Here is a 17182-nt window from a genome sequence, read left to right as displayed (position 1 = left end):
GACCACATGTACAGCAGAGTGGAACCCTGCCCAATCTTTTTGTGCCATCCTCTCACCTTCCAGCACTATATCAAACAATGCTTTGCTGATTTTCATTGGGTTTTCATGGCCAATTTTTTGGAAATGGATGGCCAGGGCCGCCTTCTTAGTCTGCCCTATTCTGGAACCCCTACTGAAACTTGTCCATCCTGGGTGACCCTGCTGGTATTTGAAATACCATTGGCATAGCTTTCAGCACCACAGCAACACACGGCCACCATAGTATTGCAACTGACAGATTAGTTCCCTGACCCAGAAACTAATCCAGCCACAGAGGTGAGAGCACTGAACCTTAATCGCTAGACCACCAGGACTGGCTACGGTTTTGTAAGCTTCCTAAAATCCTTTAACAAACAATAGAATGCTTAATCAACTGAAATATCAGCCAGAGTTGCATTTATTACTTTCAACCAGGAATAATCACTAAATTTGACTCAACTTTTAAGGCAACTGCCTCAGAATGAAGCAACAACTTATGGGATAGGAGAGTAAGACACTCATTCAATTCCTTCTTCCAAATTGAGACTCATCATTGGTGGCAAGGATGTGAACTAGGCCTAAAGTTGAGCCGCATACCTCTTATATCCAACTTCTTACTGTCAAGAGCTAAGCTGAGCTGGGGTGAGCTGAGCTGTCATTGTCAGAGGAGTCAATTAAGACAAGAAACCAAAATTAAAGTAATAGTTAAACCTTTAACTGCTTATTGCAATAGTATAAGCAAGAGACTAAACAGGAAAAGATGTCGACTGCCATAATCCTCCATTTTTACCACAGATTGGTACCAAGCAAAGGTCAGATGCATCAGCACAGACAGAGGGAATTGCCTCACTGCCAACGATTCTCTGAACAAAATGCTGCTGCCATACTATTGACCACAGGAGCTGGGGAGGGACTAGGGGAAAGGACCAGAAGTCTAAAAGTACTGAGTACTGAGATGGACTACAGTATCTTCAAGTTTTCCTGTCTTCCGTCATAAGGAGGTATTGGCAGAGGTGCCTCAGGAAGGCCACCATTGGGAGACCCTGACAAAGAGGGCTCCACTTGGAGGCACTGGGCTAGGAATGCAGGTTTGCATAAGAACGCTGCTGACTGGGGTGGGGCCTGATTCTTTCACCTCAGCTCCCTTCAGTGACAACAGCACACTGGCTGAGGACCATGTCTGGTGTGTGGGGAGCTTTCTCCATGAGGCTTGGCAGGTAAAGCCTCTGTAATTGCTTATGGCTGGGCCTAAAAAGCCTATACAAGTTTTTGTCCCAAAGCCAGACTCCTCACTTGTTAACTATACTAGTTTGTTCAGGCTGCCATAACAAAGCACCTACTGGGTGGCTTAAACAACAGAAATGTGTTTTCTTACAATTCTGGAGGTTAGAAGTCTGAGATCATGGTATCAGCAGGGTTATTTCTTCTGAGGCCTTTCTCCTTGGCTTGTAGGTGGTGTTGATGGGGCTCAGGACACGCTACCCCAAAATACGGCACCTTGAATATTTTGAGCTGAAAGAGACTGACAAAAAGTGGAAACTGGAAGGTCACTCAGAACTTCCCCTTCCCTTCTCCCCTGCAACAGGTCATAAAACCCTCATGTGACAGATGCCCTCCCTATACCTGGAGGACAAGAGCATCCTTATGTCCAAAGAGGAAGAGATGCTGAGAAGAATCCAAATAAACAAGCTTTGCCAAGCTTCCCCCAGTTTATTACACTTACTTCATACTCTTTATCATATTCCTTCATGTTGTCCACTCTTCACAAACCTAGCATAAAAATACTGAGGTCTAGGGGGCTGGCCCCATGGCCTAGTGGTTAAGTTCAGTGCACTCTGCTTCAGCGGCCTGGGTTCGGTTCTGGGTGTGGACCTACAACACTTGTTAGTGGCCACGCTGTGGTGACAACTCACATACAAAATATAGGAAAATTGGCACACGTTAGCTCAGGGTGAATCTTCCTCAGCAAAAAATAAAAAATACTCAGGTCTAACTGCTTCTTCAGGTCTTCATTTCCCTAGGGAGGCTCTTGTGTCACAGAAGACTTATATTAAATAAATTTGTATGCTTTTCTCCTGCTAATCTTTCTTTCTCAGTTTAATTCTCAGATCCAGCCAGGGACCCTAACAAGGTCAAGGAAAACTTTTTCTCCTCCCCCACAGAGTCTTAGTCTGCTTGAGTTGCTTTAGCAAAGAACCACAGACTGAATGGCTTATAAACAACAGAAATTTATTGCTCATTGTTGTGGAGGCTGGAAATCTAAGATTAGGGTGGCAGTATGGTTGGTTGAGGGCCTTCTTCCAGGTTGAAGACTTCTCGTATCCTCACATGGCAGAAGAAGCTAGGGAGTTTGATAGGATCTCTCTTATAAGAGCACTAATCTCGTTCATGAGGGCTCCAATCGCACAATCTAATCACCTCCCAAAGACCCCACTGTCTAACACCATAATATTGGGCATTAGGATTCCAAATGTGAATTTGGGGATGACACTTATAGACAATAGCAGACGGCCATCCTCTCCTGGTATCTTCCCATGGCGTTCCCTCTGTGGGTGTCTGTGTCCTAATCACTTCTTATAATGTCACCAGTCATATTGGATTAGGGCCCACCTTAACAACCTCATTTTAACTTATTTACCTCTTGAAAGACTCTATCTCCAAATACAGTCATATTCTTAGGTCCTGAGGGTTAGGATTTTAACATATGAATTTGGGGGCAGGGGCACAATTCAGTCCATAACATTAACCAAAGCTACAGTAGATGATTTGAGATTTAAGGGCCTTCAGACTCCATTCCCAGTTCCTCTCTGGGGGAGATGACTTCTTATTCTCAAAGCTATAATATGTTTTTCTAGTTTCAAACAAGTTTCCATAACTGCCAAAGTTATTTTTTTTAGTGTTCGCGTAACATCTGATCAAACTGATATATGTGGCAGAGTGAATGTGGCAAACGTAGATAAAAGAGCTCAGAGAATTAGTAAGGGCACCATTTTACCTACAACTCATAAAAATTCAACTTGTTAGTCTAACTATAGCCAGACAAAAGCTAATAAGCACCCAAAGGTTCAAGTTTTTAGTAATTTCATGAAGAAAGAGAAGCAAAGGGGAACAGGAGAGGTGAGAGTCAGGAAGGCTTGAAAATCAGAGTTTTGAGACGTTGAATATAGAACAACACAATAAAGAGAACTACAGTGTGAAGGAACTGGGAAGCAGTGGACAGATCTGAGGAGGAAACCCAGACTATGTGATCTGCTTCAGTAATTGCTTAGGAGTAAAGAAGAATCGATAAACCACATGCACCAGGATAAGCGCATTCAGATTCTTCTTGACGCAGCAACAATATCTTCTTTGAGGTTATAAGAAGTAGTACAGGGGCCGGCTCCGTGGTCGAGTGGTTAAGTTCGCGGGCTCTGCTGCGGCAGCCCAGGGTTCGGATCCTGGGCGTGGACATGGCACCGCTCGTCAGGCCACGATGAGGCGGTGTCCCACATCCCACAACTAGAAGGACCTGCAACTAAGATATACAACTGTGTACGGGGGTTGGGGTTGGGGAGATAAAGCAGAAAAAAAAAAAATGCAGTAGTACAGCATATTCTAGGGCACGATTTGCCTTTCTTCAGGTTAAACTGCCAGCTTCTTCAGGAGAAGAGTAAAGGCAATTACTTTTCTGAGTAGAGCCCTCCTCGCATGGGTGGGAATTCCATTTGTATGTTATTCCCAGAGTGATGCTTATCAAAATTTTTTAAAGTGGTAGATAATATAAATTCACATACAATTTAAATTTTTTTTTGAAAGATTGGCACCTGAGCTGACATCTGTTGCCAGTCTTCTTTTTTTCCCCTTCTTCGTCTTCTCCCCAAACCGCCCAGTACATAGTTGTATATTCTAGTTGTAGGTTCCTCTAGTTCTACTATGTGGGGTGCCACCTCAGCATGACTTGATGAGTGGTGACTAGGTCTGCACCCAGGATTGGAACCGGCGAAACCCTGGACCAATGAAGTGAAGTGTCTGAACTTAACCACTCGGCCACTGGGCTGGCCCCAATTTAAATTTTGATCTATATTTAAATCTTTCTCTCTTGTTCTCTGCATACATACACACACACACAATGCTGCTTATTAAATAATATAAGTTTAGTGGAAACTGTTAATGAAATTATTCAAAAATACTCCGAATGTGTTCTTTTGTAAATGTTTGCTAAGGTTTTTTTCTTTCTTTTTTCTTCTTTTAAGTTATTGCATCTGTCCCTTACTGAAAAACAATGTACCTGTCTGAAACACAATGTTTCCTAGGGAATAACATCAAACTCTTCCAATGACTCCTTTCTCTATCAAGAGACCTTGGTACTTTTTAGTTTCAACATGTAGAGCATTACTTTTAACATTAATGATTTTGTTCATTATGCTAAAGCTTCTTTTACTGCCTGCTGAACTAAAAGCAATTGCATAAAAATGTCACAATACTTAAAATAGTATCTAAGATTTTTGTATATCTCATATCTTTATCGTGAATCAAGTCACAAAATTGTTAATAAGAATACCGTATTAAATTAGACCATACTTAATCCTTTAGGCCTAACAAGCAATGGTGTAGGATGAAGAAAAGGAACGCAGGGCTGACAAGGTTAGGATGAAAGCTCTGTAACTTCTATAACCTCTCTGCACCTCATTTTCCTCCCCTATAAAAGTAAAAACTGATACCAACTAGAGTAAATGAAATAAACAATCACAGATATTGAACGCTGAACTGGCGTATAACCCTGGGGAGCCTGTATTGTGCCACGTACTGATCACTTAGTTTCAGGACCACGGGAATCTTGGGGTCTTTCTGGTAAAATTCCAAGGCAGCTGAAGAGGCAGGCAGTACTTAGAGATAGTGTCTATATATCAACAAGTGTGGAAATGTTTGTGTAACCACGGGCCTAGGGACCAGTTCAACTGACCCCATCTTATCAACAGAGTAATTAAGTATTATTTTTCAGGAGTTGAGAGTCCCGCTTTGTTCAGGTCAGGCTGGTTGAGACCACCAACCCATCAAGTGGACCTGCACAAATGCCCAATAAATGACCCTTTTGACATCAAGGAGCTGAAAACTCCACCCTTAGGTCATACTACCACCGGCACTGTGTGAACATGCATCCTATGAAGAGCCACGAAGGTTGACTACACTAGCACAGATCATCAATTACCTCACTTCTCCTTACCTCCAATAGTCTGTCTCCACACGTCAGACTGCCCTGCCCTTCATCCCATAAATTTTGCCCCGAGCCCTGGATGGGTGAGACAGATCTGAGAGCTTATGCCTCCTGTCTCTTTGCAGATCAATCTCACAATAAAGTTGTTTTCTTTGCCCAAAAGCTGATGCCATAATAATTGACTCTTTATGCTCATTGGGCAAGAAAACCCCAATTTGTGTGGTAACATTTGCATATCAACGTCTAGTACCATCAGTATTTTAATATCGAATAATAAGAACACTAGATATTCTAATATCTAATACCATCAGCATACTGGCTGCATATTAGCTGTGATTACACTCTAGATTAATGTTAAATTCTTCCTGACTGAAAATGAGATAGATGAGAGAAAAGAGATGAGAGCACGGCCTTTGTGGAGAAGGGTAAATGAACTGTAGCTAATAAGCTTAAAAGGGAAAAGAGAGAAGATCCTTGAACCAGAAGAGGGGTCCAAGAATGACATGCTTGATAGAAGGTTCCAGTGAACCAAGGGGGTGGCATTTTTCAAGTGTTTAGAACTTGTGTTAGCTATATAAAAGGTACTGCCAGCTGATAATCCAGTCCCCACAGCAGAAGTAACTTCGTATATCATCTCTGCCCAGGGACCTTGGCAGGAAAACATTCAGCTGTCACTTGAATGAAGAGTTCCCGTTGCTGTGAGCAAGCACTCCCCTTGTCACATTTGTGGAAATTTTGTATTTCTGCACCTAGACCTCTCACCAGAGGAAGAGTAAAGCTTAGCCTCTCTTTTTGATCTACCTGAAAAGACAGTGAAGTATGAAGACAATACTAGAGAAATGATAAAATGTCATTATTCCCATTTTGTGAATTAAGAATATATACTACTATAGGAAAGAGAGGCAAAAGGAATGCTATGCCACGTTCTCTATTAAATCTTTCACGTCTCTTAATTTCAAACTAACTTTATGCAACAACAAAAACCTGTGAGGAAATCACAATACATTCAGTGGAGAAAATTAGACTAAAAAGTTGAACTAACAAGTAGAGAAACTAGAATTTAAACACATGCTTGATAACAATATCCATTCTTTTAACTACTGTTCTGTAATGACTTTGAAGAATCAATGAGCCAGGATATAAATTCATTGATGAGGATGATCTAAGTATCTCGAAGACTTTGTGCAACGCTTGTAAATTTATAATAATAATAATGGAAATATGTTTATTGAATAGTAAAAAGAATGTACCTCACAAAATTGGGGTTCTTTGCCCAATGCACATAAACAAGCCAATTAATTACAGCATGAGCCTTTGGGACAAGAGATCAGCTTTATGCTGAGAGATCTAACCTCAGGGAGAACAGAGGGCATGTGTCCTCAGATCTGTCTCCCTGATTCAGAATTTGGGGGGACATTTAAGAGGTTAGGCACGTGGAAATGCTGGTGGGACAAGTTTTGACTGGTAGGCTTCAAGCATTTATGGTAAGGTTTTAAACATTTATGATAGGGTTCTAAACATTTATGATGAGTTGCTAAACTTTCATGATAGGGTTCCAAACATTTTTGATGAGTTGGAGAAGAAATTTTCACACCAGATCTTCCTGAATGAGGGACACCTCAATTCTGATAATAGTCTGACTTTCAAGGTCTGGTAGAGTCCCAGGCCTTGAGTTCCATGAGAAGGAGGATCTTTGGTTCTGTGGTTATTTCAGATCACAATTTCTTCTTTTGTGTATGCCCTGGCTATGTGACTTTGCAGATTTTCTGAAAGGTAATTCTTAATCACTCTGTTGATAAGAGATGGGGTCAGTTGAACCGATCCTGGAGGGCCCACGGTTATAATAATAACAGTAGTAACTACTACCATTTATCGAATTTCCATAAAGCAAGCATTCTACTAGAGATTTTACAAACATTATCTTATTAATCCTAATAAATATCTAGTATATAATGTGTCCCATTTTATAGATGAGTTAAATGGGAATCAAATATGAAAACTAGGTTCTCTAAGAGTAAGTGGGTATGCCAAGATTTGAGTATGTATTGCTTCAGATTTCATTCTTTTTCCACTATGTTTAACATAAATAACAAAATGGGGTAAAATCTCAATAAACTCTTTTTGAATTGTTAGATTTGAAAAATGAAAATTTTATTGAAAATTAATCAAATGGTATATTTTAAATGATTTCATTATGCAAATTCCACTACAAAATACTTGACAAAAATACATGATGCAATATTAGAAGCTAAGATCACATTCCAATACTCAGCCCTGCTGTTTAGTGAGAAGCAATTCCATGATTTTGATAGCAAATATTTCCAGTAAATATTTGCTTTGAAAAAGGCCTATTTTATTCTTACCAGCAGAGGAACTTTTGAGTCATTGTGTAGCTTTTTGTGTCATTTACTCTGTGAGAATGCAGTTAGGGTTATAGTTAAATCAGTGCTTTCCATACCTATATGTTTTGGTGTTGTAAATAGCAGAGAAGTTTGAGAGAACAATAAATTGACATCAAGTCAAGAGTCTAAACACCTGGCGCTTAGTGGTATCTATTTTACAAGTCTAAATCTACTTCTTTGCCAGTTAATGGTTAATAGCTTCCCCTGAGCAGACATGAGAAACAAAGCCTATTGGGTGTTTGCATGCATTTAAGGATTGTTTCATTCATTATACTCTGCAGGTGCTTTCTCTCAAGATACTTTCTTGTTAACAAAAAACAGGGTTTGCCAAGGTGTTTTAAACATAAGTCCAAGGGGATAACAGACCTGGAAAGAGCAGAGTAAGTTAACTATAAAGTGCTCAGCTCTGTAGCTGGCCTTATTTTCAAATGTCAATTTTAATGATTTGATACCAGCCTGTCGTAACTTTGGGGACGAGAAGGAGTAACTCTCTGGTGGCAAAATAGAGTGAAATTATAGGGTTTAGATGCATAGGTGGTACAGTCAGATTTAGCTTGGTGGTGGTATAGGAGGCATTTGGTTTTAAAGGTATATGGAAATTCTGCATTTGACCCTATTTTCTTCACTTTGACTTATGGATCCTCCATCTTTCCAGAAGACATTTCTGACATTTCCTAAAGCAGAACAAGTATTGAAACTGTAGAAGATGAACGGCCACCGTAAAATGATTGACTGTCGCCATCAACTTTAATTGTTGTTTTTCTCTGTTATCAGAGTCCTTGGATCCCCTTAATTCATCTATCCTCATTTCACGAGAGAGCTTGAACATTCTCTGAGCTAACAGGAAAAGAGCTGAAATGTGGAAGCACAGTATGAACCTAACTATGGAGACTCATATTACATAGACAATTCAAGGTGAAAATAATGTTAGATACTTTAGACAGGATTGAAAACATGTATTTGTAGCATAAGCTTTGAAAAGAATAAACTCCATTTTTTAATCTTTGTAATTTCATTTCCATTTCTTTCTTCATTTTTCTTCTGTATTTAGTAAACATTTATGTTGTCCTGCCTTCTCCAAGATGCTTTGCTAAATTTGGAGAATATGACAATTAATTCAAATATGCCTGGTCAAGGAACTGCCTACTATAATGGAAGATGATATAAACAATGCATAACATTCTATGGAAACACAGATGTGGTGTGATATTGTGATTTATGACAACAAATATATATTTAGTCTTCCTCTAGTTTCTGGCACAGAGCTCTTAAAATCCTTGGAATTTACTAAGTGATGAAAGCCATAAGGGTGTCTTTTTTTATGTTAATAAGGTGACTTTGGGCTGCATCTAAGGGTAGTGGCTGGTTGCCAAGGGAACCTGATTAGAGGGTTGGAACTTTCAGCCCCATGCCCTGACCTCCTTGGGAAGGGAGTGGAACAGGAGGTTGAATCAATTGCCAATGACCAGTGATTTAATCAATCATACCTATGCAATGAAGCCTCCATAAAATTCAAAAGGCTAGGGTTTGGACAGCTTCCAGGTTGGTGAATACCTGGAGATGTGGGGACATTGGCACTCCATGAGAGGGCATGGAAGCTTCTGTGCCCCTTTCCCCATGCCCTGCCTTAAGCTTCTCTTCCATCTAGCTGTTCCACAGTTATACCCTTTTATAATAAACTGGTGATCTAGTAAGTAAAATGTTTCTGCAAGTTCTGTGAGCTAAGGAGGGGGTTGTGGGAACCTCTGATTTATAGCTAGTTGGTTAGAAGCACAGGTGACAACTTGGGCTTGTAACTGTCTGAAGTGGGGGACAGGAGTTGGGGGGGGTAGTCTTGTAGAACATATGCTCAATCTGTGGAATCTGATGTTATCTTTGGGTAGATGGTGTCAGAATTGAGTTGAATTGAGTTGACTTCTCAGACACCCTGCTGGTGTCCAAGAATTGCTTGGTGGTGTGTCTGGAAGCCACCCCCCTGCCATGGAATTGGGTTCATGTGAGTATAACTAACTCTCTTGGTGGGAAATGATTAGGAAATCCCCAGTTTGCTAAGAAAGGGAGTCATATAAATAAGAGATAAACAGTAGATGTTAAAGGAGGGAGACATGAAAGCCTATAGGAAACATGGGAAATATCAGGGAGGTGGAAAATGCTGGGCAAAATAAAATGTGGTGAGGAGGCAGGTTATGAGATTCCTACTAGAATCTCTGAGATAAAAATATTCAGGAGCAGATGTATGGAACTGAGCTAAATAGATCTGGCAATCTAAGGCCTTATTACTCAAAATATGGCCTGTGGTCCAGAAGTACTGTCATCACTTGGAAACTTGTTAGAAATACAGAAAATTGGACTATGCCTCAAATTGCAAAGTTAAAATCTATATTTTAAAAAGATCCTGATATAATGCAAATCATATGTACATTGTAGGGGATCAGAATTGGCCACCTCAAAATGTGTCTCTTTGGCTTGATTATTTTTAAGGGCAAAAGACTCTGAAAGAGTCTTTGAGCTGTCTCCTAACTACCTAAAAGAATTTAAAATAGAAGAGCCTGTTCCAGAAATGAGCTAATACCGTAAGATAACTGTAATGTAATGTAAAATAAGTCTCTCAGGCCACATTGTCTATAGTTGACCCATTTGCATTTCCATCTCCATGTAAATTTCCTTCCTCCCCCTTGAAGCCCTAAACCACTTCCCCCAACATCCTCCTTCGTCTTTGGCTAAAAATGGTATTTAAGGAGGCAGCTTTAGCCATTCTGGCCAGTTGCTCAGTTTTCCCAGGTTTCTCTCGTGTATACATGTTATTAAGCTTTGTTTGATTTTATCCTGTTATTCTGTCTCATGTCAACATTCGTAGACCACCCAGAATGACCTAGAGGGTAGAGGAATTGTCTTCCTCCCCTACAACATTTAAGTTTGAGGCAAATTGCAAATGGTGTATTTGGCACTGTCAAATTGAAGAGCTTGAAAGCAATTGGCTTGTTGATGAAAATAACCCATAACCAATCTATAAATGAAAATTTGGGTGCATTTATTCTGAGCTAAAATGTGAGGACCATGGCCCGGGTCCTTTCTTCCCAAAGGAAGAAAGGTCACCGAAGAAGTGGGGTGCACAGAGTGGTTATATACCCCCAAAGAAGATGTTTCACATAGGATTGAAATGTCCCTTTTACAATAGTCACTAGACTGCTCTGTGGGCACAGCGATTGATGGACACAGCAGGTAGGTCAGCTGTCTCCGTGAACACAGCAGGGTGGCAGGTCTGATGTCTGGAGCTGAGTGGTCACAGGTGAGCTGGGTGGTCAAAGGTGAGTGCAGCAATCAGTTCTTAGCCTAAGGAAAGATGCTTATCCTTAAGGAAATGCCAATGTGGGGGGAAGTTGCACCTTTATCTTAAGGCCATTTGTTTCTTGCCATAGTAAACGTTTAAAGCAGATATACAATGCATGCTTGGTGGTCACGGTCAGGCCCTTTTGGGAAAAAAACAAAGTCAGGCCGAATTAGGTTTACACCAAATGTCTTCCTCATGTACGTACTCCAGTATATCCTATTGCTTGCCATTTCTATTTGTCAGGTTAAAACCAGAAATCATAATCAGTCCTTTAAGGATAGAAAAAGCTCAAAGGAACTTATTCCGGGAAATATAAGAAAGAAGAATTTGACACAAAGTGCAAATATTTCCATAATATGACCTTGTAGATAAGGAGATCATTTGGTAGACATGTTTTTGTTTGTTCGTTTGTTGTTTTTAAATAAATCAACACCTCTTTCTTTTCATGTAGTGACTTGTTTCAGAATATTCCAGAAAGATAGCTCCACATAATCTCTAATCTGAAAATGAAGCTCAAATGAGCATAGTAGTTTATACCTAGAAACTGTAAATTGTCATTGTCTATTTCAAAATCAGGTTTGGCTGTTAATGAAATAAAGGGATGCCATATGCTCATTGCATATTACTTTATATTTTATATCATCTATTCTATGCTTTGATTTTATAAAAGTTAACTTCTAAATAAAAGCCTTGACTTATTGTTAATCTTTGTAGAATAAAATCAATGAGAGTTTTCATTTGAAGATGTGATGAGAGTGTTCTAGTTGGGGCAAGAAGAAGAAATCCTTTACGGGCTTTAGCAGGAGTGGGTCAGCCAAAGTTCTGCAAGTTTTGGAGAAGAGGTGGCCAAGGATGGTGTTTGGAAGAGGGAGGATTTGGGTGTTAGGGCTTGGTAGTCATTATTTGGGAATTTGGGTATTATCAAGAAGGGTGGAAGAACTGTTAAGGATCAAATTTCTCTACAACAGATGATGAATGACAGAGCTCTCAGAGACAAGGGCATTCAGGGGCCATAGGGAGAAACTGTTGGTCCTACCATATCTTTCACAATCAGCATGATATTTTAGCATGCGTTAACAACTGTAATGTTTATCTAGACTTTACATATTTATTCTTATAAATCCAAGCCTGGTACAAAATCTATTTCAGTAATGCTAAACCAGCCTCAAGTTTTCTTTGTGTTGTGGCTAAAAAAAGAGAAGGAAACAATGTTGAAGGTTTGCACAAACCTATTAAAACCAATTGTGTAGGAGAATTTGAATCCTTCCAATGCAATACATTGAATATCTTCATTATTGCCCTGAGTCTCATCACCTCCATCTTTATTCTTTAATTCCATGATTAAAGAACACTGTTCATTGTACTTTGCCTCTCCATGTCTAAATGAAGGCAGGTTTGGTCCATTGTTGGTCTGAAAGTCAAAAGCCTAAGCCTGATTGTCTGGTGTTACAGCTGATTTGCATTCCCTCAAAATTCATATATTGAAGCCCTATCCCCTAATACTTCAAAATGTGAATGTATTTGGAGATAGGGCTTTTAAAGAAGTAATTAAGACAAAATTAGGTAAAATGGGTGGGCTCTAATCTAATGTGACTGGTGTCTTTACAAGAAGAGGGGCTAAGGATACAGACAACACACAGACCAAGAAGCAATCATGAGAGGATGCAGAAATAGGATTAATTTTTTTATGGAGAAAAAGCTTGATGTTCAAGGTATAAAGGAAAAGTTGGCAGGAAAGAATCTTTCGTTTTATGGTTTACTGTTAATACTGGGGAAAAATGGTGGGATTTTGTTGTTGTTGTTAATCTAAGGGCATAGACAGGTTGCCCTGATTTTAATCCTCTCACATATTGTGGGCGGGTAAGGTCTAGTGCTTGTGTTCCTCTGGAGTGAGAAGCCCTGCACGTGTTTGTGGCTGGTGATTAACTATCAGAGCTTTCTCCATGTGAAGAGTTATTTCAACCAAAAGATAATTTCAGAGACACTTATTGAATATGAAAATTAATCTCAATATTAGCAAACTCATCAAGGAACCCAAGGAAAATCACCAGACTAAACTTTTAATATGTTACTTAGGTTCCTAAAATAAAATTTTAGCGTTTGCTTTGTTTGCAGAAAACATGCATAAAAATATAATTTGAGAACTCAAATGTAAGTGACTAATACAGGATTTGACAAAACCACTTGCCAGCTGCTACCTTACATTTCTTTTGTACTATTATGACTATCAGGAAAGAAATTTAATATTTTTGTCAGAGTGTGGTAATTCCTAACTCCAACATTTTTCCTCATGGTTCAATAAGAAAAAAAATCAAAATCTCAGTAGATCAATGGACAAAGGCTTTCAAACAGATATTCCACAGACTTAGACAAATACAAAATCTCTATAAAATGTGCTCAAATTTGCATTTTTATAAAAGCTGTATAAAATATAATTTCTCCCAAATAAATTGATGAAATTAAAACATTTGAACATATATTATATTAATGATAGTGTTACATAATGGATATATTGCAAACAGTATTTCAGGAATTTAAATTGTTGCAGACATTTTGGGGAACAATTTGGTAATATCTCATTTCAATCCATATATATCCTTGGCATGGGCACTTTTACTTGTAGAAATTATTTCTACAGGCAAATATGTACATATATACAAAAATACATTATAGCTATCACTCTTGTTTCATTGCTTTTAATAGCAAAAATTTAAGACAACTTAAGTGTCCATCTACTGAAAACCATTACAACAAAAAAGGTTTTTTTGTTGGGATTCTTTTATGCCATTAAAAAAAGAAGTAGATTCAGTATGTACTAACAGAAGAAGATACGCATTATATTATGTAAAGAAGCAAGAATGTTTGCAAATAACACTAAGCTATTTATTTTACCTTCTGGAAAAATAAAAATGAAAACTTCCATTTGTCCTACATCTTCTATCAGCTACTACCCATTTTACCGTGCTCCCTCACAGCCAAACCCCTTTGAAGAATTACCTCTATTTACTGTCTCCAAATCCTCTTTCCCATTCTCTCCTAAACTCCTTTTCCCAGACTTCTGACCCTATTACACTACTGAAATCTCCCCTTGGCAAGGTCACCGAAGACCTCAAATTGGCTAAATCCGATGATCAATTATCAATTTTCAACTTATTTAAACTTTCTGTCTGATCAGTAGCAGATAGCTAAGATGATCATTTTATTTTCCTAGAAATTCTTGTTTCACTTGCCTTATATTTCACTTACCACACTCTTCTTTTCTTCCGAACTGGTACACAATGCTTTCTAAATCTTCTTAACTGATTTTTCCTCGTCTCTTAATATTCCAGTGACCAGGAGTCATTCCTTTGACCTCTTACTTTCTCTGGGCTTTTATCTAGTTATATGGCTTCAAATAATATTTATATGTTGAGAACTCTCCCCTGAATCCCACACTCTATATGCAAATAAAACTTCTGACTCAAGATCACCACTTTAATATCTAATTGATCTTTTAGATTGAATGTGTCTAAAACCAAACTGCTAGTCTCTTGCAAATCCATTCTCTGAACAATCTTACCAGTCAGAGTACAATAAAAACTACATTGTTTTTATTGCTTAGACGAAATTATTGGAGTCATCCTTGACCTCTGTTTTCCTTTTACACCACATTCAGTCCATCCAGCAATCTTATGGGATCCACCTTCAGAAAATATCCAGGATCTGAATTCTCCCTATCTCCACTGCTATTACTCTGCTTCAAACCATCACTAACTGCTTGGACAGATTATAATGATACTGTTGTAACTGGTTTCTCATTTCTTCTCTTTCCTAACTACTGCCTATTTTCAAACCATTTCAACTTCTTTTCAATGTAATTGAGATTATGTCCATCTTATGCCCAAAACGGATAATGGTTTCTTTTATCATTTGGAGTAAATGCCCATACTAACAATGCCCTACTAAATCTTCCTCCATCTCTCCTGGTTCCACTGACCTCTTCTTGTTTACTCCACTAGTCTCCTTGCTATTTTTCAAAGACGCTAAACGTATTCCTACCAGAGGGCTTGATACTTATTATCCCCTCTACCTGATATTCACTTCTCTTAGATAAATCTGTAGGGTTCACTCCTCATTAAAGTCTTTCCTCAACTGCCACATTCTCAGTGAGCCAAACTGACCATGCCATTTAAAATTTCAAAGAGTTCAATGAGGGTCTCCCTATCTCACTTTTCATGCTTTATTTTTCTCCACAGCACTTACTGCCATCCAAATACTATGGAATTTATTACTTTTTCTCATTTTTTTCCTTTCAGTCATTGGTAAGTTCAATGTGTTTTGTCTGTGTTGTTACAGTTATCTCATTCGAGGAAGAACTGTGTCCAGCATTTAGTAAGAAATCACTAAATAATTTTAATGATTATATCCATGAATACAATATAATTCCATTTGTATAATATGTATATATAAATACACATATACATATCTAAACTATGTATATGTACATGTATGTATATGTGTATGTGTGTGTGTGTAAGGGGGAGGAGAAAGAAAACAATTTCGTTATTGAATAAGCATTAAACCACAACATAATCCTAAAAGATTGCAAAGACTGAAAGAAATCTCCCCTTTTATATAACTAAGCAGATACAGCCCACTACATACATGTTTTCAAGATGAACCATAACGAGTCCTCAAGTAAGAGGACTTTCCAGCATCATCCATCACACATGGTTCATCCTAGTTTCACGTGGTAATTGGGTGGCCATCTGTGTTTCCATACTTGGCTTTATGCAAAGGAAAAATAAACTTCTCACATATTTATGACACTCCTCCCTTCCCACAGAAACTGGGAGACAGGGGCGCTATCTTCCTTGCTGATTGCATTTCAAAGAGATGGTTCCCAGGTCCTCGAGAAAGACTACCTGGGCCCTGAAGCTTGCAAGAGGTTTATTTAGCTTTTTAAAAGATTTATGTACTTTTCAAAGACACAGAGAAAGAATTAACAAGTTTTCTAACATCTATGCTCTAAGAAATGGGAAGGGGAAAGACTTTCCCCTTATTTTCAACCAGGAAATTTGTCTATTTTTTTTTTTTTATATTTGCCCGTACAGTATTGAGGTGTCTATTTACACATTTTAGAAACATTCTGGATGTATCCACAAAACCTCTTAAGAGCTTTCTTCTTATTATTTATTTAGTTAGTTATTTTATTCTTGGGAACATGATTTGATGTTTTTGGGCAAAAGGAGAATTTTTCTATTACTTGAAATGATCCAGAACTTTTCTTTCTGTGCCGTAAACATGAAATTTTATTTGTAATTATAATAACTTTTTAATTTTGCTTTTTCTGAGGAGGATTTTCCCTGAGCTAATATCCATGCCAATCTTCCTCTCTTTTGTATGTGGGTCGCTGCCACAGCATGGCCACCAACGAGTAGTGTAGGTCTGTGTCTAGGAATGGAACCCAGGCCACTGAAGTGGAACACATGGAACTTAACTGCTTGGCCATGGGGCCAGCCCCATGCTTTTTTAATTTTATTAAACAAAAATGAAATCAAGTTTTGGCTTTTTACTTGGTGCTAATTACTTTGCTTTTAAACATGACGCATCTCTTAATCTACCTCTCATTTCTTTCTACATTCATCTACTTGCTTGAAGATTTCCACTGATTATCAAGCAGAATAAGGTAGTTATGTTTACTTTTTAAGAATTAGTTATGTCTGCTAAGCAATATTGGGATCAATTTAAATTAAAAAATAAGTTCCACGTCCATGAGATTGATGCTATCCCAAGGGTGTAGGAATGACCACACATCAATGCTCATTTCAGAGCTTACTCCAGGGCCCAGGCACACTCTGCAGAGGGATCCAGACTGTCTCTCTCAGTCTTGGGGCAAGGAGGTATGTAAAATAGTACTTCTTTTGAACCTTTCCACAGGTAAGCAACACAAAGTTAGTAAATAAAATAGGCAAGTTGAGGATGCATTTTGCTATAAATGGTGGCAAGTTAACCCTTTATACTTATAAAAGGATTTTGTTTATAGTATATTATTACTATAGTAATCTTCATCTTTATATTTATACTGAGTTATTAGCAAAGAATATGAGGTTATTTTTTTTTTCAGAAAAGCATATAGCCTGAAAAGAAGTCACACAATATTAAAAAAAGACTTTTCTTAGTCTTATATTAAACATAGATGATATTTTGAACCATTAAGAAAACCAAAAAAAGCAGTGGTGCAAAAAAAAAAGCAAT

The sequence above is a fragment of the Equus caballus genome, chromosome 21, assembly GCF_041296265.1.
Source record: "Equus caballus isolate H_3958 breed thoroughbred chromosome 21, TB-T2T, whole genome shotgun sequence".
Lineage (NCBI taxonomy): Eukaryota > Metazoa > Chordata > Mammalia > Perissodactyla > Equidae > Equus > Equus caballus.
Note: the sequence above shows the minus strand (reverse complement) of the source record.